Source organism: Ursus americanus, chromosome 34 (assembly GCF_024610735.1).
Source record: "Ursus americanus isolate L20-20 chromosome 34, mUrsAme1.1.p, whole genome shotgun sequence".
Taxonomy (NCBI): domain Eukaryota; kingdom Metazoa; phylum Chordata; class Mammalia; order Carnivora; family Ursidae; genus Ursus; species Ursus americanus.
In genome coordinates, this window is record NC_142160.1 from 10472387 (window position 1) to 10497791 (window position 25405).

The window sequence follows — 25405 nt, forward strand, 5'->3', positions numbered from 1 at the left end:
CCAAGAACAAAGCACAAACTTAAAACAAAAATTTTTTAGAACAGTTTTATTTAAGATTTTATTTATTTATTTGACAGAGAGAGCGAGCACAAGTAGGCAGAGTGGCAGGCAGAGGGAGAGGGAGAAGCGGCTCTCTGCTGAGCAGGCAGCTCGACATGGGGCTCGATCCAGGACCTGGACATCATGACCTGAGCCGAAGGCAGCTGTTTAACCGACTGAGCCACCCAGGGGCCCCCTAGAACAGTTTTAGATTCACAAAAGAATTGAGGGGAAGGTACGGAGATTTCCCATATCTTCCCTGCCCCTATACATGCATAGCCTCCCGCACTAATCAACATCCCCCACCAGACGGGCACCCGTGCTACGACTGGTGAACCTACTCTGAGACATCAGCATCAGCCAAACACCATAGTTGACGTTAGGAATGGGTGTTGTACGTTTTATGGTTTGGGACCGATGTATAATGACAAGCATCCACCATTGTAGTGTCACACAGAGTAGTTTCATGCCCTAGAAATCCTCGGTGCTCTACCCGTTCAAACCTCCCCACCCCGCACCCCTGGCAGCCACTGATCTTTCTACTGTCTCCATAGTTTTGCCTTTTCCAGAATGCTGTGTAATTGTAATCAAACAATATGTAGCCTTTACAGACTGGCTTCTTTCACTCAGCAATATGCTTTTAAGTTTCCTCTAGGTCTTCTCATAGCTTGATAGCTCATTTTTTCCCCCACTGAATAATATTCCAGTGTCTGGATGCCCCAGTTCATTTATCTGTTCAGCTACTAAAGAACATGTTGGTTTCTTCCAAGTTTTGTCCAAATTATGAATAAAGCTGCTAAAAACTCTGTGTGTACAGGTCTTTGTATGGAACTAAGTTTTCGGCTCCTTTTGGTAAATATCAAGGAACATCACTGACGGATCCTATGGAGAGAGTCTTGTTTCATTTTGTAAGAAACTGTCAATTGTCTTTGAAAGTCACCCTACTGTCTTGCATTCCCACTAGCAACGAATGAGAGTTCCTGTTGCTCCACACCCTCCCCAGTATTTGGTATTGTCAGTGTTCTGGATTTTGGAAATCCTTATAGGTATGTTGCACAAGCGTTTTTCAAGCCTTCGTTTACATCAAGTCTACTGATGTTCCACTGGAACAAAGTTAATCATACAGGTGAGCCTAGGGTGGGAGGGGACTTCAAAATTAGAGACAAAGGACTTGGATAAAGGGAGGTCATTAATTGCGGCCACTAATGCTATCAAATGTACTCTAAGGGATCTACACATGTTTCTCATAGGGGAGTATAAATAGCATTATTAAGAAAATGGACTGAAATCTAGAATCAGAGAAGTCACACTTGAAATTAAGTAAAACAATTAGATGAGCACTTTCTAATTTCTATTCATTTTTCATTTTTATTTAAATTTTAGTTAACATACAGTGCAATATTGGTTTCAGGAGTAGAATTCAGTGATTCATCACTGACATACAAGACCTGCACTTCCTAATTTTTAAGTGTTTCCAAATTTTCTGGCCAAGTCACCACCGCTAGTAATATTGATCTCGTTTTATTTCCATTAGAGGGTGACTTTCCCAAATTCCTGTTGATGTCTATGTAGAGACGGAACCGGGAAGAAAGAACAGGTCTCGCATAGGACCAATAACTATGTGGTCTCTTGTTCCAGGAATTAATTCACCGCAATGAGCATCTTAAGGCTCTTGGTAGAGTTTCTGAGAATCCTGTTTAGTAAGAGTTAGCTCTCTAAAAAGCCAGTGGGCAGTCTGCTTTGTGTTATGTCTCTGGAAACCTAAGGCTGTTGGTGCCTATAGTTTACAGAAGGGAGCCAGTCAGTCTCTTAATGGGAAAGGAGGGCTGTTTTACACGTGAGCATGCATCTGTATGTAATGTGTGTGACCCCCAATCCACTGTGATTTAAGCTTGGTTTTACCTGTGTTCGCCTCCCCCGCATTCCCAGGAAATACTGAAAACTGCTTTGCATTAACCCTTGCCACGCTGGGAAGCAGATTTGTTTTCCGCTCCCTGGATTTCAGACTGGCAGGAGGGGTGAGGAGCAGAGAAGGGGAGACTGGGATTACCATTCCCAGATCCCAGCCCGCCTGCTGTTTACAGCGGTGTGGTGCTGCCCCCTACCCAGTGATTCACTGCAGGCAGATGAAGGGTTCTTGGATCCGGTCTTTCTCTGCCACCCCCTCTATCGACCCCAAACTGAACTTTGTAAATCCCGTGTTTCTGTTATTTGTTGTTCAGGAATTGGGAGTCAAGGAACCTGTGTGCTGGCTCTCGGGCCACTTAATGTCTTTGGATCTTAGTTTTCTCTTCTGTAAAGGGATCAAGCTGAACTAGATGTGTGCTCCTGCTCTGAGCTTGAAGAGTCTAGGATGCCAGGACAAAACCAGAAGGAAGTCACAGGGTCCGAAACACGTGACGCCCTAATACTCCCAGTAATGGCCAGACACATCTAGACGAAGTAGGTTGGAAAAACAGTCCAAGAAATAACAGGTATTTGCATTACCAAGGAATTACTGCACTTCCTTCCCAGCCATAAGAAATTTACCCAACGTGGGGGGGGAGGGGTACAAAAAGATTTCAAAACCAAAAAGAGGTGTTCGTTTGCTGAGAATTTAGGGAGTAGCCTTTCAATCAGAAACTCATTGTGACTCGCCAGGCCAGGATATCTAAGGTAAGGACCATGAAGTGCTGCTCGGCCTCCAGCAGAATGTATCCGACCTTTTACATCAGTGTTTTGTTTTGTTTTGTTTTGTTTTGTTTTGTTTTTTTAAACAAGGAAGGAAATGATGAGAGAGAGAAATACCACTTGGTTCCATTCATCTGGGAGATCCGGTAGGTACCTTTTCAGTTCCTATTAAGTAAATTTGGAGACAGCTTGCAAGACAACATTTTTCCAAGAGTCCTTAGATCTGCCCCCAACTCTCACCTCTCCCCCACCGTGAGATTGCAAGTGTCCCCGCGCCCATTCAGCGCCATCCAGAAGATTTAGCCCCCTCTCCCATCACAGCCCATTCGCTCTAGACCTCTTGACGTCCCTCCAGCCCCCTCTCTCCCGCGACCCCTTCGCCAACCTACCCTACCTGTTGGGTAGGTCTTACTTCCTGGGAACTCCTGCTGTCATTAGAAGGGGGCACGCCATCGCCTCGGAATCTTAGCTGTCCCTTCCCAATGGAGGGGGCACCTGTGCTTAAATGCGGGTTTCGTGGCAAGCAGAGTCCAGTGGGCAGGCGACCAGGCGCTGCAGAGTTCAGTGGCCTGAGGAAGGGAGGATGCCCTATCCCAAACGCGGCTCTCTTTAGCGGGGCTGCAAGACTTTAGAGCCCCCGGGAAGCCCTCGGCTAACCTAGGAGAAACCGGCCAAACCTCGGGGCCCGGCCCAGCCCGGCTTTCCGTGCTAGGCACGCGGCGGCGGGACAGAGCGCCGCGTCCCCATGCACCGACTCCGGCGCCCAGTCCGACTGCGGCGGAGGCTCCCGCCGCCGCTGCTGCAAACCGGTCTGGCTTCCCTGCAGGGCGTGCGGGGATGGAGCAAGGGGGTGGAGAGAAAAGGGGAAGAGCCTGGGCGGCCGGCGGGCGGGGCCTGCAGCCTCCCCGAGCCGCGGCAGCCGCCGCGCAGACTGCTCTCTCCGCGCCTCGCTCCGACCCAGGCGCGCACGGCGCCGGGACCCGCGCCCGAGCCCGAGCCCGGGGGCGCCGCTGCTCCTCGGCCCCCGGCCCCCCCCCCCCCGAGCGCGCCGCGCTCACGCCGCGCCGGCCAGTGGAGCGCTCCGGCTGCTGCGGCTTTTTGGCGGCCGCTCGCCGCTCGGTCTGGCCGGAGGACTGGCGGGGAAGGAAGGGGAAAGCGGGGACACACACACTCGCCGCGGCGCGCGCGCATTGCACACTCGCAGCCGCGCGCCCCCGCCGAGGCGCGTCCCGGGCGAGTTTGGCCCCGCGGCTCCGGCCCGGCACCTGCCGGCTCCCCGCGCCACGCCCCGCCCCCGCCCCCGCCCCCGCCGACCCTCCGGCCCCTCCCGCCCCTCGCCGGCGCAGATCTCCCGGCGCCGGGGGGAAGCAACCACATCCAGATAACTTGCAGACTGTGGCGCAACTGGTCTCGACAGCAGAGGCGCCCGAATGCTGCCCGGGTGAGGTAAGTTTCCTGCGCGTCCCCGGCCCCTCCTCCCTAGACCCTCCTCCAGGGCTGGGGCTCGGGGGCTCCGCGTCCTGAGGAACCCTGGAGGTGTCGACGCTCGCACTTTGTCCGCCTGGGGATGGGGGGAGGGTTGCGTGTGGCCACCGAAGTGGGACCTTCATTCCGCTGGGGCCACGGCTGCGCGCTCCCCGCGAGCACCCACCCGCTCGCTCACCACCCCATCCTCCACCCCCCACCCCCCCGGCCGCAGTGACCCTCGGGGGCCTCTGTGCGTTCGCTTAAGTGGGAGCTCCGTCCCCTTTTCAGGGGAACCAGCTGAGTTTGGCAGCAGCAGGAGAGCTCTCCCACCAGCCTTCCCCGGCAGTAAACAGAGGCGAACTTGTCAGGCGCCCCTGGGATCTCAGGAGGGGCTTGCGAGTCGGTGCTCTGGTCATTTCTGGCGCCGAAGCCGGATTGCACAGGTGCGGTATGGTTCCAGCCTAAATGCAGCAGCAGACTTCTGCGTTTCCCCTGGTTCTCTCCCCCCCAGCCCCGTCAACGTGACGCTTCAACAGCTGGGGCGGGGGGGTGGGAGTGTGGGGGCAAGGAGAGGGAGAATGCCAGGGTTTGATTCCTCAGGCCGCAGCCGGGAGTCGCCAAAACAGAGGACAGCAAACGTCTGCTTATCTCTCATCTATGCAGATGAGCCTGTTGTGTTTCTTATCCCCCAAGCTCACTTGTCTCTGGTGCCCGCCGTGGTTGGGTAGAAACCTGTTCCAGAGAAGTTGTTTGGATAGGCTGATGAATTCTTCCATCTGATCTACTGAAATCAGGGCTCTTAACAAGGAAATGCTAGTTACTCTGATGCTTTTTGAAGGCAGAGTGTTGCAGACCCCAAATGAGCCCCCCCCCATCTTTGCAGGACGTTTTCAGCCTCCCAGAGGCCCTACCTCTAGGGCCAGTGACCCTTGAGAGACTGGTTGGGCCTCACAATATGTTAGTCTCCTGCAAAGAAAAAAATCCGTCTCCCCATCTGCACTCCTGAACATGGATTTTGGGAACCTCTCTTGCCCCTCTGGTGACAAGCATCCACTCAGACTTCTCTCGTTCTGTGGAAAGGCTGAAGTGTTCTGCAGTTGTTGGGGAAAAGCCCCGGGGGTTGGTTTCATTACCCCTCTAATGTGATGAAGTAAAACAGTGCTCATGGAAGCTTTAGTCAGAGCATTTCCAGCTGAGAGGAGGCCCTGGGAAAAAAATCCTTCTCAGCCAAGTCCATGCCAGTGGCACGTTGAATAAGCATCATGCATGGGCTCTGGGCTGAGGGGAACTGTGTATTCCTGGGCCAGTAATGGGAGTGGAGACTCAGAGTACCCGGGAGAAAGCTGTGAAATCTGAGACTTAGGAATAATGTTGAGAAAGAAAACTGTTCAGAACTGAATGATAAAACCACATTACATTTCTGTCCAAATTAAGGAGACTAGAGGAATCTCATAATAATACCTTGCACCTGAATCAATGCCTTGTTATCTGTGAATGCTTTTCAGTGCTCTCATTAAGTCCTGACCATTTCCGAGGGAGGCAGGGCAAAGATTATTAACCACATACTCAGGAGGAATGTGAGGCTCACCGATTGAGGGACTTATCAAGGTAGTAAGCGGCTGGACTTAAGAGTCCCGGGCAGGTTCTCTGATACACCCCACCCAGCGCCCCCATCACTGTGCAGTGCTCGTTCTGTACTTGTGTACGGTTTCACAATGGCCAGACTGCTTCTGCATTTATTGTGGTCTGCGCTGTCTCAGTGTGAATCACTGTTCACATTCGACAGACGAGGAAACTGAGGTTTAGACAGGGATGTTTTCCACGGTATCCTGTCTAAGCTAGTGAAGGTTACGAGACTAGAACTCAGAGCTCTTGATGTCCAGTCCATGGCTTTGCAGATGAGGCCATTGTCCCGCTTCTGATGGCGAGGAGGAGACATGGATACTGCAACACCCTAGGGACTGTTAGGCATGCCTGCTGATGGCGTGAGCTCGAGTTCTGATCCTCTCTTTGGCTGTGTGACCCCGGGGCCAAATCATCACCTCTGAGCCTCAGGTGTTCCACGTATGAAACAAGAGATTCATAGTGAATTCTCTTTCTCTTTCTGGTTTCAGCATTCTGTTTAGCTCATTGTCTATTCCACTTGTAATTTACTCCCCCTTCCCCTTGACCCTGTCCCATTTGGGCAAGGGAAAACATTTCCAGGGCACTTGAGCTTAGCATCTATACTGGTCAATGTTATTATTTAACTTGGAAATATCCTGATGGGCTGATCTACTCTAAAATACATGTCAGGATTCATTTGAGTATCCCAGTCAACTCATACCTTTAATTTATTTTTAGACTTGGAGTTTGTGTATAGTAAGTACTCAATAGATTGCTGTCGAGTGAAGGGGTGGATGAAATCACGTATAAGGTAAACACATGCTGTAGAACGGAGCATCTCATCATGTGGATTCCCATCACCTGCTGAGCCCTAAGGTAATTTACCTGCAAGAGCTGCGCCTCCTGAAGCTGGCGGGTACAGCTGTCATTGCTCTCCTTCGTGAATACCTCATATAAAGAAGAGTTTTTCTTTCTCCATGTAGACAGTAGACTCATGTCATCCCTGTCATGCTCCTTTGCTTGCCTCCCCCTCCGTGAGTTGTTAGTATTGTGTAGTTGGCTGAAAGACCCATTCCTAGAAATTGACTTGTGCCCTTTTAGGAAAGAGTTAGTCTTGAGATGGAGGAACCAACTACTTTTTTTTTTTTCCCTTTGAGTAAATTTCAAGCAGCTGCTGATACTGGCTGGTGGTTTCAGAGAGGAAACCTAATTAACAAAACCGACCTAGTTTCTGTTCCCCTTTGAGGGTCCTCTTTCCATCCCTCCTTTCCACATACACAAAAGTTGTGTTTTTATTTTCAGAAGGATGACGAAGAAGTAGAATGGTTCTTAATATTATTAACAGATGCAGCCATTGGGATTGAGGTATGTCTTTGTGATAAAGAAATTACCGTTAAATGGTTCAGAGACTCGCCTCTTTACAGGTAGGACAACTGAGGCATAGAGAGGTGAACTGGCTTGCTCGGGGTCACACGGAAGTTTAGCAGGAGAAGCAGGGCTAATGTGAAATTCTTTAGAAAGTTCATATTTAAGATTTTGCCGGGAGTTCTATGGTGAAGGTATGTTTTGACTTTTAGAAATCATAGAGGTTAACGGAAAACTTCTGTTTACTAGTACTGATTAGTGAAGCAGCATAATTTTAAATGATTTAGTATTTATATTTTTAAATGTTTGTGTGTTTTCGTCTACTCACTATGATTCTCTTGACTTATGTATATCACCAGACTCAGAATTAATACTTTGGGGGCGCCTGGGTGGCACAGCGGTTTGGCGTCTGCCTTTGGCTCAGGGCGTGATCCTGGTGATCTGGGATCGAGCCCCACATCAGGCTCTTCTGCTATGAGCCTGCTTCTTCCTCTCCCACTCCCCCTGCTTGTGTTCCCTCTCTCGCTGGCTGTCTCTATCTCTGTCGAATAAATAAATAAAATCTTTAAAAAAAAAAAAAAAGAATTAATACTTTGTTCCAACCAGTGCTTGGAGAGAGGGAACTATTTGAATAGAAACACAGACGTATGGTGGTTTTCCAAGCTTCTCTTCCTGGTAAATAAAGCCAGAAGCCAGAGGTGGCACGGCCATCCAGCCGGTAAAGTCATAAATATGTATACATTTCATTTGCATTTTCATTTTGCCTGTACTTTAGTTAAATGGTGAGTCAGAACATTTGATATCCTGGGAAAAAATATGTATATTTTTTACTATGGCTAGAACCTTCATTAGTTACACTGTAAAATATCAAGTCCTGAATGTATTTGTTGCAGAAACGTATTCTTTGTATCAAATCTGTTAACTGGAGTTAGAAAGAATCCTTTTCTTCAAGAAGCTTCCCAGCTAGAACTGTACGTTATGCAGCTCAGCTGTTCATTTGTGGACTTTTATATGGCAATGCTAAATGCCAGGCGAGTCACAGAGGGAGGAAACCTGGCCTTCTGTTTTAATATTTTTCTTGAAGGGGCGCCTGGGTGGCTCAGTCGGTGAAGGGTCTGCCTTTGGCTCAGGTCAGGCTCAGGTCATGATCGCGAGGGTGGGGGTGCGGGGTCCTGGGATGGAGCCACGCATCGCAGTGGGGGGGGGGTCCCTGCTCAGCGGGGAGCCTGCCGCTCCTTCTCCCTCTCCCTCTGAGCCTCCCCCTGCTTGTGCTTCCTTGCATGCGTGCTCTCTCAAATAAATAAAATCTTTGGAAAATATATTTTTTTCTTAAAAAAATAAAACCTCTAAACTTAATCTGATGAAATCTTTGGAAACACTGGGTAGTAAACAATTGGCTGCCATTGGTGAAGTACTTCATTCAGCCAGGTTCCTTTCGGTTTAAAAGATGAGGCTGGGGGCGCCTGGGTGGCACAGCGGTTAAGCGTCTGCCTTCGGCTCAGGGCGTGATCCCAGCGTTCTGGGATCGAGCCCCACATCAGGCTCCTCTGCTATGAGCCTGCTTCTTCCTCTCTCACTCCCCCTGCTTGTGTTCCCTCTCTCGCTGACTGTCTCTATCTCTGTCAAATAAATAAATAAATAAATCTTTAAAAAAAATAAAAAATAAAAAAAAAATAAAAGATGAGGCTGGAGCAAACAGGCTCGATTTTGTGTATTCCCTTCTCAGTTGTATCTACTTCTGCCTAGTTCTACCAGAGATGGATAAAGGAGATGGTGATAGAGGAAAACACAGGAAACCCTACTCGAATGGGGTTACTCCTGGGGAATGTGGATTTCAAATATGGATAATAATTGGAACATGTTTTCTCAGCAGGCAGCGCCTGGGCAGTATTTTGAAGTCAAAACCTGTGCTTTAATGGGCAGCTCTCTGAAGCTTGTCTCTTGTAGAAAGTCTCTGTGTTGTTAATGGGACTGAGTAAACAACAGGCGTGCAGTAGGTTTGGGGGAGTTTACGTAGTGGGTGAGCAAGTTCTCGAGACTTGTTTTCTCTAAGGGTTTTAGAAAGTCACTTGTAAAATTGTGATGAACTGTAAAGCGTGGAGTGGACGGTATCGCTCCCACTAAAACTGGGCGTGTGTGTTTTCAAGTGGAGGCTCTTCTGGCAAGAGTTGAACTTGCGAGCACCAGGGGCCTAGAAAGTATAATTACTCTGAATTGGAACTAAAGTTATGGGACGAGAGATAGGACTGTAAAGAATTTATTTTGTAAGAAAAAGGTGATACTTCAGCCTTTGCCTCCAGGAATGCTGAGCAAGGGGGTTGGGAGGCAGATAGAGTTATAGCTAGCCATAAAAATCTATTTCTTGGCTTCATAGACTAGCACAAGGAATCCCCTAGATTCACCGTGTTGAGTAGTAGGTTTTTAAATATTTAATACAAATTTTCTTTCTTTCCTTTTTTAGCCATGCCCACCATCATGATCTCTGGATCTTTGGGCATAACATGTTTCGACCACATCAGGAAACAAAACAGCAGCAATAAAGAGCAATGCTGTCACGTGCTTGAGGGAGTCATAGGCATGTCCTAGGTGTTTCGTTAATATTTGTCAATAGGAAAGTTAGGCATCATGTTTTATGTATCTTTGTATTCTTGGAACTTAGCACTATGCCTGGGAAAGGGTGGGGATTTAACGAATGCGTACTGAACCATTGGTGCATTCGAACAAATACCACTCTTCAAAGCTCTGGGACGTTTCATAATAATGCTAATGATTTCATTATTTTTCAGATCGTTTTAGAAACTCCAGTGTTTAAATACTCGTGGTCCTTCATCTTTCATCATAAATAGGGCTCATTCACCAGATCTCCAGCATTCTGTTTCCCTCTGAGGGTCGTCTTTCCATCCCTCCGTCCCATATACAGAGTTGTGTTTTTATTTTCAGAAGAAGGATGCCTACAAATGATCTTTTTCTTTCTTTTTTTTTTTTTTTACCTCTTCTTTAACAGAAACAATAATCTGAATATAAAATGTGTTATTCCTTTTAGTATATAAGCATCAGGCAAACCTATTTTAAAAGCAACCAGAGTGGCTTTGTAGTGAGTTTGGCTCAGGTACACAGGCAGGAATGGACTTTAAGCTTCTCTAAGTTAATCAGTTTAAGTGTCCCCTCCTCTGGGGAATGTGGCCTTCTCTGATCACCTAACCCTTAAGGGAATCTTCTTCATATGTTTTCTTTTTTTTAAGATTTTATTTATTTATTTGACAGAGAGAGACAGCCAGCAAGAGAGGGAACACAAGCAGGGGGAGTGGGAGATGAAGAAGCAGGCTCTCAGCAGAGGAGCCTGATGTGGGGCTCGATCCCAGAACGCTGGGATCACGCCCTGAGCCGAAGACAGACGCTTAATGATTGAGCCACCCAGGCGCCCCCATATGTTTTCTTATCACAGTGGATACTTACGCATGTTTCTTTACTATACACACTGGATGCTTTTACTTACGGGTCTTCCCAGGACCTTGTTTCCCTGTCACCTCTGCTCCAACTCCCATTCAACTCTAGAAACTCCTTGAGGGCAGAGGCCGTGGTTTTTCACACTGTTTTCAGGCGCTTGGTACCAAGTAGGTGCCCAGTAAATGTTTGAACGAATGAATGAGTCCCGTCCATCCTGCTGAGATGAACTGGGTCACCGCTGAGGTCACTCAAGCCAAAAGGTTCAGCTGTGAAGGTTAGCTGTGAGGGCCCCCTGAGAACGGCAGCCGAGGCCTGCAGGAGGAGGAAACAGTGCTTGCTCACGTGGGTAGATTCTTGCATGAGTGTGAAGCAGGGTCTCTACTTATAAAGAGCTGTTTCTTTTCGTTTACTCAGAAGTGAATGGTAGCGAGCTGATAAGTAGAACTTATCAAGCATGAAACAGAACATTCCCAAACTGTTAAAACGGGGCCTAAAAGTTCCTAAGGCGTAAACATTTGTCGTTCATAATTAAGACAGCATGTGGTAATCTAAAAGGCAAATCCTAGGGACACTTGAGGTAAAAAAAACAAAAAAACAAAACCAAAAAAACCCACTCCATCTCAGCTGATTTTTCTTTAAATGTAGGACCCATCAGTAGCCCGACCCTAGGGAGGAGGCCAGGGCAGTGGTTCTCGGGTACATCCCCAAAACAACACCATCAGCATCCCCTGAGACCTTGTGACAATTCTCATAGTGTACCCCAGCCAGCTGAATCAGAGACTTTGGGGCGGGGTACAGTAATCTGAGTGTGAGTTGGTCTCTGGATGATGCTGATGTCTCCCCAGTATTGGCAGGAAGTGTTGAATCTGTTGGTCAAAGTAGAAGTCTCCGGAAGCACTCAGGCGAATGCTTTCCAGGTGAATCCCGGGGTGTGTGGAGAAGACGCCATCTGCCCGCTTCTCCAGAAATTCTAGGGAAGAAATAAAACCAGTCTTGGCTTTTCTCAGAGCCGTGTGGATCACAAGAGAACAAATTCCTGTGACTGGATTATGTATCTTGGACTTCAGATGGTCCACAAAAGCTCTTCATAGTCGTGGTCCTGCTAAGCATTGGGTCCTCCCAGGACTGAGAGACACACCCCGTTATGTGGGTGATGAGGCATAAGACACGCTCTATGCATAATTTACGTTTGGGTGTTGCTCCAACAGGATACCGGGTAAAGGAATGATTTTATGAGCTGGTGGTTGTCTAGGAAGAGGGAATGGTGGCGTTCTGACAGTTTTCATCATATTTCAAGTCAGTTCAACATGCTGGACGTTGGTGGACCGCTTGGCCAAGACAGTGCCAGGTGCTGTGGGGTATGCAGAAAGGTCTAAACCCGGTCTTGCTCGACTTGGCTGAGAACGTACTGTATTCCGGGCACTTCAGAAGGGTTCTGTTTCTTCTTCACCCTGCTCCCCAAAGTGGGCCCCGCATCCCCGCTGACGGTGGAAGACGTGGAAACCTATCTGGATTATCACATACTCCTGAGCACAGAGCCCGTAAGAGGTGGTGCTGAGGTTCTCGTCACAGTTTTTCTGAATTTACGGCCCACATTCTTTTCTCTGCTTCACGCTGCTGCACCACAAAATGTAGTTTGGGAAGAAGACATTTAAATGGAAGACCGAAGTCCATCTAAAATGTGCTTCTCCGACCTGGGCCCCTCTGTGAGCTCTAGATGACATCATTGACATTGTCCTTGTACTTGGGTATCTCCAAGGCATCACACTGTGCATGGCTAAGACCAGAAGATTGTTTTTTTTTTCTCTCCATACCTGGTCCTCTTGCGGGGTTCCCTAGCTCGGGGGGGGGGGGCACCAAGCCACATGAAGCAGAAACTTGGGAGCCATGCCTGACCCCATGGCATCTCAGCCATCCCGTGTTTCTGTTGCTTTCTGAACACCCCCTCCCCCCATCCATCTGCTTCTCATTGTTCCTGCTCATTGCACCCTCATCCAGCTTCTCAACCCTCTGCTCTATTCTAGCAGAATCTAGGCTTCTGAGTCCTCTCTGGCTCTCCCCTCTTCTATCACCCGGACTGCAGCCGGGGAGCATCTGAGGCGGCCACAGAGGACCCTAGACTCACTGGCCGGATCCTTCCGAGCACTCATGAAAGCAGACAGGCTCTGGCCTCTGTGGCTCTCCAGGTTGGTGGCCTTGCAAACTCCTGCATGGCCTCTGAGAACTTCCTCTTCCAAACCAGTCTCTACACATAGCTTTTCAGTTACTCACATTTGAACTGGAAGTAAAAGGGAATCAGTCTGCCTTGGTTCGGGCTGTGGTAACCGAGTACCATAGACTGGATGGCCTCTAAGCAGCACGCTTTATTTCTGGCGTCATGGAGGCTGCTGTCTGAGGTCAGGACGCCAGCGTGGTCAGGGTCTCGTGCTGACTGTGCATTGTAGCCTCACATGGTGGAAGGAGGATGAGGGGGCCTCCAGGGTCTCTTTTTTCCTAAGGGCACTAATCCCATTCATAAGGGTCATGCTCTCAATACCTAATCCCCTCCAAAGGCCCCACCTCTTAATACAATCTTATTGGGGTTGAGGATTTCCACATACAAATTTTGGGGAACTCAAACATTCAAGACATCGTAGGGCCTTTTATGGCCATGTCAGTGCCCTTTAAGAAATACATCCTGGGGGCACCTGGGTGGCTCCATCAGCGAAGCATCTGCCTTAGGCTCAGGTCATGATCCCAGAGTCCTGTGGCTGATCCCGCATCAGACTCAGCAGGGAGCCTGCTTCTCCCTCTGCCTCTGCCTGCCACTCCCCCTGCTCGTGCTCTCTCTCTGTCAAATAAATAAATAAAATCTTAAAACAAAAAAGTATGTTAAGAACAATGTACCTGTTTTTTTTTTTTTTTCCTGCCTAAAATTCCTTGATTCGTGGAGACTGCCCATTTGAATTGGCTATTCAAGCGCAAAATGCAGGGAGCCTTAAACTAGGGGCCTCTTGGCTCCTCAGAACTTTGGGCAGCCTGCTTTACCTCTGCAGTAAATGTCCTGATTGCTAAGGGTTTGCTTGCTCCTTTAAGTGTCATGATTTATTAAAAGCTGATATTTGCCTTGAAAATTTCCCCAAAGTTGTGACAAACTTCCCCGATTCTTGGAAAGGTTGTATAGAACAGACCAAGTCTTTTATGTTCTCATAAAGTGATGGCTTTGGAACTACTCAGAGGTGCAAAGCTCTTTGCCCTGGTACCAACTGGCCCCACTTGACTGACTTTGAAAATTGCCTCTGCCTTTTCTTGATTTTTTTCTTTTTTTCCCTTCTGGCCCCATTTCTGTGACTTTCAGCAGTGATACCCCTTCATTCATGGTTTGCTCTGGAGAATCTGTTGTGATCTTGGAAACCAGATAACACCCATATTGCGTGAATTGTGTTGCATTGAAATTGATACTGTTTTTAATGAGAAAAAGGAGTTTTTGAGGGAGGGCCTCAAGAGCTCTATTTGTACAGCAAACGAGCTTTAGTCGTTTCTCATTCACTCAGTTTATTGGCCAATAAAGAATATGTTTTTCTTATGTCATGTCTGCGGCTGTTCAGATAAATAAATTGCTACCTTTTTAGGCTGAGATATTCATGGTTCCTTTTTTCTCTTTATAAGATATGTGTTTACTACATTATGGCATAAAGCATACTTTCATACTTTTTCATTTGACTTAAACAGAGTTGTAATTTATGGGTGTGTGGATGACAGCGTGATTTTTAATGTTTAATGCCTTTAGGAGTGGTAGATTACCAGGGGTATTTCTCTTCCCAAGGGAGAAACAGCATAGAAAATTCCTCCAAGTTTCCTGGTGTCCATCTTCCATTGGAAAATGAACTTTAGTTCCTGCAATAAAACAAGTAAGGTGAATATGAGAAATTTAACTTCTTTGGTGGGGGGGGGGAGTGTAACTTCTTTAAGGAGTGATATGAACCACACTGTTCTTAGGCTTATGAAGGTATCACATGGAAGCAAAAAACCAAGAGTTGTTGCTTTAGCAAGCTATTTTTAAATGATGCTCCTTAATTGTTTTTTTCCCAAGACACACAGTTCAGATAGAGCAGTAAAGATTTGTGGGAAATAGAGTAAGCGGGACATCTCTCATGCTAAGGGTTAAGTAGAAACATGACTTTTGTTGAGGTTTGTAGAAAACAATGGAAATTCGGCTTTTAAGGTTTGTGTACAGTTGGGCTCCGTTATTTCGTTTTGCAGCTTCTCAGAAACCCCCTCTCCAGCGTGCCAATTTATAAACATACGCGTGATGCCTCATTTCATTTGGTGCAAACTTTATAGAAGAAAAAGTCACCTTCCGTGTAAATGAGAAGACTTCTGGAAGCATTTTAAAACTGTTAAGTGTTCTCCACGTGCACCTCGAAGCTTCAGAGAGGATGATTAACAGTCCCCGTGGTTACATTTTTACTGGTTTCTTCTTTGTCTGCCCCTTCACTGGAAAGTGGTTTCCCCAAGGGGAGGGACGGGCTTCTGGCCCCTGTCGTATTCCCAGCTCCTACAGAGGTGTCCATGTGTCCAGCGCAAAGAGGCTTCTCACTTAACATTGGTTGGATGGACGACGAAATGATTTCCTTAAGCCAGAACAGTCTTTTTTTCAACTTCCAGCTAACCTTCCTTTTTATGATGCCAGCAGTCTAGCCTCTAGCCGTCCCGTTGCCCGTGTTCTTTCCCAGCCAGCAGCCTTGTTCAAGACCAGATTTTCCTTTTTTTTTTTTTTCCTTGCATCCCTCCCTTCTTGGCTGGTAGCTCTCAGAACAATTGAGGAACTCACGCCTCACGAAGTCTCAGGCACTCATCTGCTCCTGTGAATCCCAGCTCTTACCTCTGTGAAAAGTACCTCTAGGATTCCGACGTCATTGTAGCTTCTCTGGTAGATTATAGATTCTGTTGTGGGCTGGCATTGTAGATTATATTAGCTATCCTTGTAGCTGGCACCTTTTAAAAAACCGAAAATATGTCCCTTCTCAGGTTCTAATTGTGCGTCAAAGGTACCCTCATTCTTTTTGCCAACTTCCAAAATTTTAGCAGACTTTTATTTTGCTCATCCTTGTTTCTGTGCAGCGTCCCAAGTCCTGAGGACTTAGAAATGTGTTCTCTTCTCACTTACATTTCCTCTATGAACGCCTCTTACCTAGACTATTGTGACAGCTGCCCACATGGCTTCCATACTCCCCCTGCCTTCAATCAGTCATAATACCGGCTATCAGAGATTAGAATTTTGGCATCATCAGGCCCCCAGACGCTTAGATGCTCTACTGTGCCAGAAATCTCAGGGCTTTGGTTTGGTCCGCAAAACCATCCAGAGTCTGGCGCTCATGGAGCATTCATTGTCATTGTTGTCACTGTCATCCTTGTAGGAGTATGATGTGACCACAGGTGCCATTTCTTAAATGCTTACTGTGTACCAGGCACAGCACGAAAGAAGACATGAAGTTGTGAAGGTTTTCGGTACACTTCAGAGCCATGTAGTCACGTGATGGGTGGGGTGGGTGTGGGTGGAAGGAGATAGGGCTACAAGGGGCTGTTGGAGCCAGACCGGGGACATCTTGTTGGAAGTGCTAAGGAGCGTGAACTTTTCTTCTGTAAGCAATGAGGCAACAACTAGAAGATTTTCATGGACAAGTATTGCGCTCGTGTTTTATGTTAGATCAGCAACTTGGGCTATAGTTTGGGAGATGAGTGAGGGGAAAGGACTGGAGACAGGTGGGGGGAAGGGGGTTAGTTACAGGTGAGATGAGGACCTGGTTAAGGTGGTGAGGGTGGGTAAGAGGGAGAAGCCTGGAAATTTGGGAAGGAGGGTTTATAGGACTGGGTGACCATTGGCGTGTGGATTTTGAGGGAACAGGAGTCGTGGAAGATTGTTCTCTGGCTTTGGGCTTGAGGGGCTGCAGAGATGGGGGTGTGATGGTCAACAGAGTACTGAGAAGAGGCGTGGGTACACGGTGGCGGCAGGAAGGCTGTTATCATGAGCCCAGGATTGAACGTGCATTGGAGATACCTGCAGGATGTCGAGGTGCAGGGCGACTGTAAGGGAAGAGGTCTGTCATGGAAACACGGACTGTGATGGTCCTTGGCTGTGGCCAGTGACTCGGGTCATGGGAGTGGATGAGACTGAGTAGAACACCCAGGTCTAGAAGGAAGCTATCCGAGTGTGGCCGTAAGGACAGAGCCCCAGGATGGACACAGCGTTGCGATGTCTCACCAGTGTCTAAAGCCATGGGATGAAATGAGACTTCGCGGGAAGAGTTTATAGACAAAGAAGAGAAAATGTCTGAGAACCAGCATCATTCCCTGATCTTCCTTTGCAGTTTTTTTCTCTATACCTTGGTTTATCACATTTTTTCTTACCGAATCTTACATTTTCTTCTCCATTTAAGGAAATGACCTCAGGTTTTCATGACGCCACCTACATCCCACTGTTCGGGAACCCTCTTCTGACCCCACTGCTTCCCACTCCCCGTTGCCCTGAAGTGATTTCTCAGGCCCACATTCCCTTTGGCTTTCTTGTTCTTCTGAGTCTTGCGGAGCTTTCCCTACAGGCTGACTTTTCATTTGTTCTCAGCTTATCTTTCCAAGCAGACGTGGAGTCCTGACAGCAGAGACCACGTCTTCTTTCACTTCGTGTTTCCCACCCAGCCTGACGGCTCCAGTGTCTTCTGCATGCTGGCTGCTCCCACTGCTTGGGATTGACCTTATTCTCCTTCAGAAGAATGAAGTAGAAAGGTGAATAACTCCAAGGAATTTGTATCAGTTCGCGTACCCTGAGCTAACTTGAAGATGCCTGCTTGCAATGTGTTCGTTGCTGGAATGTTCTATTTCTTCCTGGAGGAAAAAAAAAATTTAATTTATAAAAACATCCACAAAACCAGTGCAGAATTCTTGTAATTTGTTATTCGCACTATTTGAAACTTCGAGCGGAAGGGAAGCTATCTTTTGGCCGCTCCCCTGCACCTAGTCTTACTTAGGGCGAGCAGAGTTTATCTCCTGCTTTCCCTGGGTCATGCTTCCTGTGTTTTTAGACAGCATTTTGCATACATTTGCACAGGCTGAATCTGGATGCAGCAAGAGCCCTGGTCTGCGAAGCAGGGATTCTGGCTCTTTCTGCCCTTCTCCTTCTCCTGACATTTTGGTGACCTCTGGTCAAGTGGCTTGACCTCTTTTGTGGCATTCTTCCCCCCCCCCCCCCGTCCCCCAATCTGTTGAATGAGAATCGATACACTGGCTCCTGGCTAATTCAAAGGCATGTTGTGAGGCCAAATGAAATGAAGGCCTTTGAGGTTCTTAGAACAAAAGCCTCATGCACATTATTTCGTAAGAGTTACAGGTCAGGCTCCGGACAGCCACATTTGTAGCCTGTGGGGAAGCAGATCTGAAGCAGAGGGTGTAGCGTCTGGTGTGCCCGGCTTCCCATAAAAGAAGAATTCTCCTTCCTTATTCCCAGGGGCCAGGGGTGGGAAGTGAGATGCTTGGCTAAAGTCTGATCAGCGTTCCAGAATTTAAACACAGCCTCAGTGTGGGTGAGGAGAGCAACATAGCTTTGTCTTTAAGAAGAGAGATGAGTCTTGGATATGGAGGTTTGTTGAAGAAAGCAAAACTTATGTCTACCTGTTAAAGAAGCAGAATGCTGGTAGGCAACAGATAGTTCACATGACAGATTCCAAACTGGGATAGATGCTCAGTGTATGAAGCAAGTTCATTGCTTACTCGGCTTAGATTGTATGGTGTATGGCTGTCATTGTGCACCTTACAGGGCACCTAACGCCATGCCTCCCGTGCAAAGATGGTCAATGTTTCAGTTAGTGCCTGTTTAGGTGGACTAGGAGAAGATCCTAGAAGTCTTCCAGAAGGCACTTTTAAGACCTATGAATCTTTAAAGTTGTTTGAGGCTAATGGGACATTCCTTAAATGAGAAATTAAAACTGAATGATAGCAAAATTTATAGTCTGATGACTCATATCAAATGGGAGAGGGGTTTGGCCGGAGTTCCTCATGTGGGTGATACCAGATGAAAAATGAAAGGATCTCCTACAGTTGAACGTTGTTGGAATAAGGGTTATGACAGTGGATCTATAGTCATGACTTCAGGTCAGAGACCAAAATTTTAATTCCTCGCTTAGCCTGGCAGTCGGCATAGCGGCATAATCATAATCATACAGGTGCACTGTCTTGGTTTTCTGTGCTCAGAGTCAGACTGTGGCCTCAGCATGGTGGACATGGTTATGCACGTGGGCTAGATGGCAAATAGTAGCAACCTCAACGGAGTAAGAGCATAATTGACAGAAGCTGGCATGACGTCAAAGCAGGGAGAGAGAATAAACGTGCTAATGTCCTCATCTCCTAAAATGGCGGAGTAAGATAGGATTGTTAGAAGTTGGTGGGATTCCAGAGTTGTGCCATCTTGCTTTCCCACCAGTGGTGTGTGAGAGTTCCAGTTGCTTCCTATCTTCATCAACGCTTGGTATGCTCCGTCTTTTGCATTTTTGATACTCTAATAGGTTTATAGTCAGGGCTCGTTGTGCTTTTGAATCATATTTCCTTAATGGCTAATGATGTCGAGCATCTACTTGTGTGCTTATTTGCCATCCTTATATGTTATTTGGCAAGGTGCTGAACTCCTGTATTAATTTTAGTAACTTTTTTGTGACATGCCTAGATTTTTTTAGATAGACAATCAATCATGTTGTCTGTGAATAAAGGCAGTTTTGTTCTGTCAAGAAAAATTGGTGGAAAAACAAATGAAGACTCGAGTACTTAAAACTAGGAAGGTAATGCACAAAAGAATTAAAATGTTATGAGGAAGATCCTTGTGGTGAGTCAAGAATAAGAACTTTCAGCACGTTGTCAAGTTACAGAGATGACCACTAAGAAAGCACAACAGAAAATTTTGAGAACAGTTGTCTTGGAAGAGTAGTGGCAGGAACAGGAAAATCAAGAGGGGGTCATTCTCACGACATTTTCTCTATCATTTGATACATTACCTCACACACGCACGTCTTTAATAAATCACTGGTATATTGGGTATTAGAACATAGAGATAAAAAGCAACTTGAAGCAACTAAAATGGGTAGAGTGTAAGACCTGAATAGCATAAAATAAGAAACACTAGGGGAACAGTCATTGATTAGAAAGTTGTAGAAGAGAAGGAAGTGCCCTCAGATGACAGAGCTGATGAATACCTAGCATTTACTTGGGTACTTCCTACATTCCAGGTACTTTCTAACCAATAAAACCGTGTTAACTGGTTTAATAATCATAGCAACCCACGAGGTGGGTACAGTTATCATCATTTTATAAATGAGGAAATGGGGGCACCTGGGTGGCTCAGTCAGTTAAGCGTCTGCCTTCAGCTCGGGTCATGATCTCAGAGTCCTGGGATCCAGCCCTGCGAGCCCCATGTCAGGCTCCCCGCTCAGTGGGGAGTCTGCTTCTCTCTCTCCCTCTGCCCTTCCCTCCTCCTCATGGACATGGAGGCTCATCTCTCTCTCTCTCTCAAATAAATAGATAAAATCCTAAAAATAAAACAAAGTTAAAAAGAAGTAAATGAGGAAACCATGAAGCGGAGATTTTAAGCACAGTATTCGAAGCCACACAGCCGGATTTCAGAGCTGGGTGGTCCAGCTCCAGAACCGTCTCTCTTGGCCACTGTTCCGTGTTACAGCTCACTGAGGACAATGGTGTGCCACCCCACAGTGCATTCAGTGCATGATCCTTGATCCTCAAATGGCTTGTTCTCTGAGGCTGTCTTCTAAAGCGCGGCCTAACTTTAGTTCATTCCTCATTCACCAGATGTTTCAGTGCCTGCTAACGCAGTTCTAGATATTAGGATTATTCCTCTTAAGTGAGAGAGGCCCGTGTATAATTTATAATTTACATGTAGAGCATAATTTAATATATAAAGTTAATATGCACGTGAGTGTATCTTGTATACATGTAAGACGAGATATTTACACATGTAATTTAATACAAGATGCTGTGGGGAAACAAAGCAGGAGAAGGGGTGGAGTGATGGGAGCAGTGGGGGGGGGGGTTCTCCAAGAGAGAGCGGGGAGGTCCTCTCTGAGGGGAATACGTAGGAGAACTGTCTCAGCAGGGGCTGCTGTAACAAGTAGACCACCGGCTGGGTGGCTTAAACAGCAAGCATTTATTTCTTACTGTTGTGGAAGCTGGAAGTCCAAGATGGGGTGCTGGCAGGTGTAGTGTCGCTGAGAGCCCACTTTCTAGTTCGTAGGTGGCCATCTTCTCACTGTATCCTCATGTGGCAACGAGAGGGGAAGCAGCCCTCTGCTGTCTCTTCTTAGAAGGGCACTAATCCCATTCACCAGGGCTCCACCCCCATGACCTTATTACCTTGCAAAGGCCCTGCTTCCTAATACCATCACATTGGTTAGAATTTCAACATAGGAATTTGGGGGGAAGGGCGCAGCTGTTCAGTCCGTAGCAAACATAGTTCTGCATGAAATGGTGAGCACACTACACAGATTTGGAGAAAAGCATTCTAGGCAGAAGGAATAGAAAATGCAAAGCCCCAAGGCAGAGCTCCTCATTTGAGGTGCTGTGTGGAAACCAGTATGGCCAGAGCTGAGGGAGTGGAGGGGAGAACTTGGGGTCATGACAAGTAGCATCTCATAAACCTGATAGTGACTTTGGGTTTTAGTTTTGGTGTGATGGGAAGCCCTTAGAGGGTTGAAAAAAGGAAAAGGACATCTGTGAGAACGTTCTGCATTGTATCCCGTGAAGAGGCAGTGTGTTTCCAAACTGATGGTGTTTTGCTGGTCAGTGAAAGTTTGAATGAATGAGTGAAATTGCTGGAGCAGTCTGGTCCTCTGTGGACGAGGGAAAATTTCAGCCTGCACCATACTGCCATGTGCCTTCCTTAAAGGTGATTCATTGGGGGCACCTGGGTGGATCAGTTGGTTGAGTGTCCAACTCTTGATTTCGGCTCAGGTCCTGATCTCAGGGTTGTGGGATGCAGCCCTGCGTAGGGGTCAGTGCTCAGGCATCCACTTAAGGTTCTCTCTCTGCCCTTCCCCTTGCTCATGTGTACACACGTGTACACACTCTTTCTCTCTCTCAAATAAATATTTTTTTAAAAAAAGGTGATTTATTGGCTGAGACACTAGTTAAGTGTGGCTACATAGAGATGCTAATTCATGGTACCATTACTGATTGCTTTCTACGTTGCATAAAGTACATGCATTTAAACACCATTAAAAAATTGTGTTTCTTGGCTATAAAGGAATAATTGCAAGGGTGTATTTGGGGACTGGTGTGTGGGGTGCATAAGGAGAGGTTAGAAATTTTGAAGGAAAGGTTTAGCTTGAATTTAAAATATTTGGATAAATGTAGGGATGCCTGGGTGGCTCAGTGGGTTCAGTGTCTGCCTTCGGCTCAGGTCATGACCCCAGGGTCCTAGGATCGAGCCCTGCGTCTGGCTCCTTGCTCAATGGGGAGCCTGCTTCTCCCTCTGCCTGCTACTCCCCCTGCTGTGCTCTCTCTCTTTGTCTCTCTCTCTCTCTGATAAATAAAATCTTTAAAAATAAATTAAAAAATAAAGTATTTGGATAAATGGAAATACTGGATATCCAAATACATTCATTTTTTTTCAATGAAACGAGAAAAGAATTTAGCAACTCTTCTTTCTTTTGCATCCTCACCAATACTTATTATCTCATTTTTATTATAACCATTCCAGTGGGTGTGAGGGGTAATCTCATTGATCTGTGATTTGATTTGCATTTCCCCCATTATTAGTGGTGTCGAGCCTCTTTTCATATGCTTATCGGCCACTTGTATATCATCTTTAGTGAAATGTCTGTTCAGATCCTTTGCCCATTTTTAATTGGGCTGTCTTATTATTAAGTTTTAATAGTTCTTTAGATATTCTAGACAGAAGTCCTTTATCAGATACATGATTTGCAAAAAGATCGTTTGTGTTGTCTTTTTTGCTTTTTTATGATGTCCTATGAAGCATACACGTTTTTAATTCCAATGAAGTCTAATTTGTTTTTTCTTTGGTTGCTTGTGCTTTTGGTGTCCTATCTAAGAAATCTTTGTCAACTACAAGGTCACAAAGATTTATGTCTGTATTTTTCTGCTAGTTGTTTTATGGTTTTAGCTCTTAGATTTTGCTCTTTGGTCCATTTTGAATTAATTTTTGCACACGGTATGGAGTAGGGGGTCCAGCTTCACTCTTTGCACATAGATATCCATTTGTCCCATTAATGTTTGTTGACAGACTATTCTTTCCCCATTTAGTCATCTTGGCACCCTTGTCCAAAATCGATGTACCATAAACACAAGGGGTTATTTCCGGACTCTCATTTCTATTCCATTGATCTCTGTGTCCCTTCTTACTGCCAGTACCAACTGGATTGCTCACTGTAACTTTGTCATAAATTTTAAGTTGGAAAATGTTGAGTCTCTCAACTTTGTTCTTCTTTTCCAAGATTACTTTGTTTCTTCTGAGTCCCTTGAATTTCTATATGAATTTTAAAAGCATGTTGTCAGTTTCTGCAAAGAAGCCACCAGCGATTTTGATGGGGACTGCACTGAATCCGTAGATCAATTGGGAAAGCATTGCCCTATTAACAATATTAAGTATTCTAACCCATGAATAGAGAATGCCTTTCTACTCATTTCACTCTGATTTAATTTTCTTTAAAAAATTTGTATCTCTTATCATTACACCACCTTCCAGAAATTACAGATTTTATTTATTTATACTCCTCTCATTTCAGAAAGAATTTGAGGTGGCTGCCCAAGTTGTGTATGAATATAATAGGGTCAAAACATCTGAGGAAGTTGGTGGGGTTATGTGTGTGCGTGGAAGCTGGTGCTAGGAAAGTAAGACCAAAAGAGTGTGGTTAGTAAATAAACACATGCCCCAATGTATTGAATGAATATTTGCTAGATTGGGATAATCAGTTTTGCCCCAAACTTTCCAGTGGCTTATTTTCACCATTTAATATGCTCTAGCATAGAACAAAATGTAAAGAAATATAAACCTTAGGCATACACTGTCACCTTTCTCCTAAGCTCAACTGTTACCAATTTCTATGCAAATAAACCTTGGATTTTCTTTTAAATCTCAGGAAAATCGTTTCTTCCTCTCACATCCACCATTTCAGTGGGAAGATGGTGATGGGCCCCCTTACCACAGAGAAGTGTCCCAGGTCTCCCTCCCATGTCTTGCATACAGTAAGGTCCAAAGAAGAGAGAGGCTTCCCCGAGCTCAAGTGCAAATACCATCTTGGTAGAAAGGAATTAGCCTTGGTTGAAAAACTTTCAGCTTCCCTTCTCCAGTACTTCCCAGTGTTTTAATGTTTCATATTCTTGCTCCAAAACAAGAAAGAGTCTGCCGCCCCTCTGGTCCTTATCCAGATACAGTGTGCCCTCTCTGTGGTGAGGATTTGATTCCAATCGAGATATTACTTCAGCAACCAACTTACCAACTCAACATACTTCCTATCTGTAATCAATACGCATTAGGGCTGAATCACTGCTTTGCTTTGCTGTATTTTTTTTACTTATTTTTATTGAAGTATAGTTGACATGCAATATTATATTCGTTTTAGGTGTATAACATAGTGATTCGACCTTTGTATACGTTACGAAATGATCACCACCATAAGTCTAGTTACCATCTGATATCATACAAAGTTGTGCCAATATTATTGACTATATTCCTTATGCTCTACTTTCTGTCCCCCTGACTGACTTGTTTTATAGCTGGAAGTTTATATTTCTCCATCCCCTTCATTTATTTTTGCCTGGCTGCACCCCCTTCCTCTCTGACAGCTGTCAGTTCTCTGTGTTTGTGAGTCTCTTTCTGTTTGTTTTGTTTTCTAGATGTCACATATAAGTGAAATCATGGTATTTGTCTTTCTCCATCTGACGTATTTCACTTAGCTCAGTGCCCTTGAGATCCACCCATGTTGTCACACACGGCAAGATTTCATTCTTTGCTCCGGCTGAGGAATATTCCAGCAGATGTGTGTATCACAGTTTCTTTATCCATTCATTCATCGATGGGTGCTTAGCTTGTTTCCGTATCTTGGGTATTGTGAATAATGCTGCAGTGAACATGGGGCTGCGTACACCTGTTTGAATTTGTGTTATTGTTTCCTTCACATAAATACCCAGAAGTGGAATTGCTCATTCAGTAGTTCTATTTTTAGTTTTTTGAGGAAACTTCATACTGTTTCTGGTACTTGTGCCAATTTACATTCCTGCCACCGGTGCGTGAAGGTTCCCTTTTCTCCACATCCTCACCTCCCCTTGTTGTTTTTTGCCTTTTGATCCTGGCCATTCTGACAGGTGCAAGGGACTATCTCATGATTTGCATTTCTCTAATGACGAGTCATCGTTGAGCATCTTTCCATGCACCTGTTGGCTATCTGTGGGAAAATGTCTGTTCAGATCTTCTGCCCATTTTTAATTGGATTGTTATTATTATATTGGGTTGGATGAGTTCCTACATTTTGAATGTTAGCCGCATATTTGACACATGATTTGCAAATATCTTCTCCCATTCTGTAGGCTGCCTTTTTATTCTGTTGATGGTTTCCAGTGCTGTGGAGAAGCTTTTAGCATGAGGTAGTGCCAGTTGTTTGTTTTTGCTTCTGTTGCTTTTGCTTTTGATGTCAAATTCAAAAAATCATTGCCAAGACCGGTATCCCGGACCTTGCTGCCTTTGTTTTCCTCTTAGGAGTTTTAAGTTTATCTTAAGCCTTACATTCAAGTATTTAATCCATTTTGAGTTCATTTTTGT

General features: G+C 45.9%; 1 protein-coding gene across 4 annotated transcripts in view; it reads left to right on the top strand.

Moving 5' to 3' along the window:
• Positions 1-3997: 3997 nt before the first annotated feature.
• The window catches only part of PIP5K1B (phosphatidylinositol-4-phosphate 5-kinase type 1 beta), a 295798-nt gene continuing 274390 nt past the window's right edge, over positions 3998-25405 (top strand). For 3 of the 4 annotated variants that reach the window (XM_045772497.2, XM_045772498.2, XM_045772494.2), the window contains exon 1: positions 3998-4155. The gene's annotated coding sequence lies outside the window, so the exon portion shown is untranslated. The remainder of the gene's footprint in view (positions 4156-25405) is intronic. The other variant, XM_045772495.2, reaches the window with a different exon arrangement.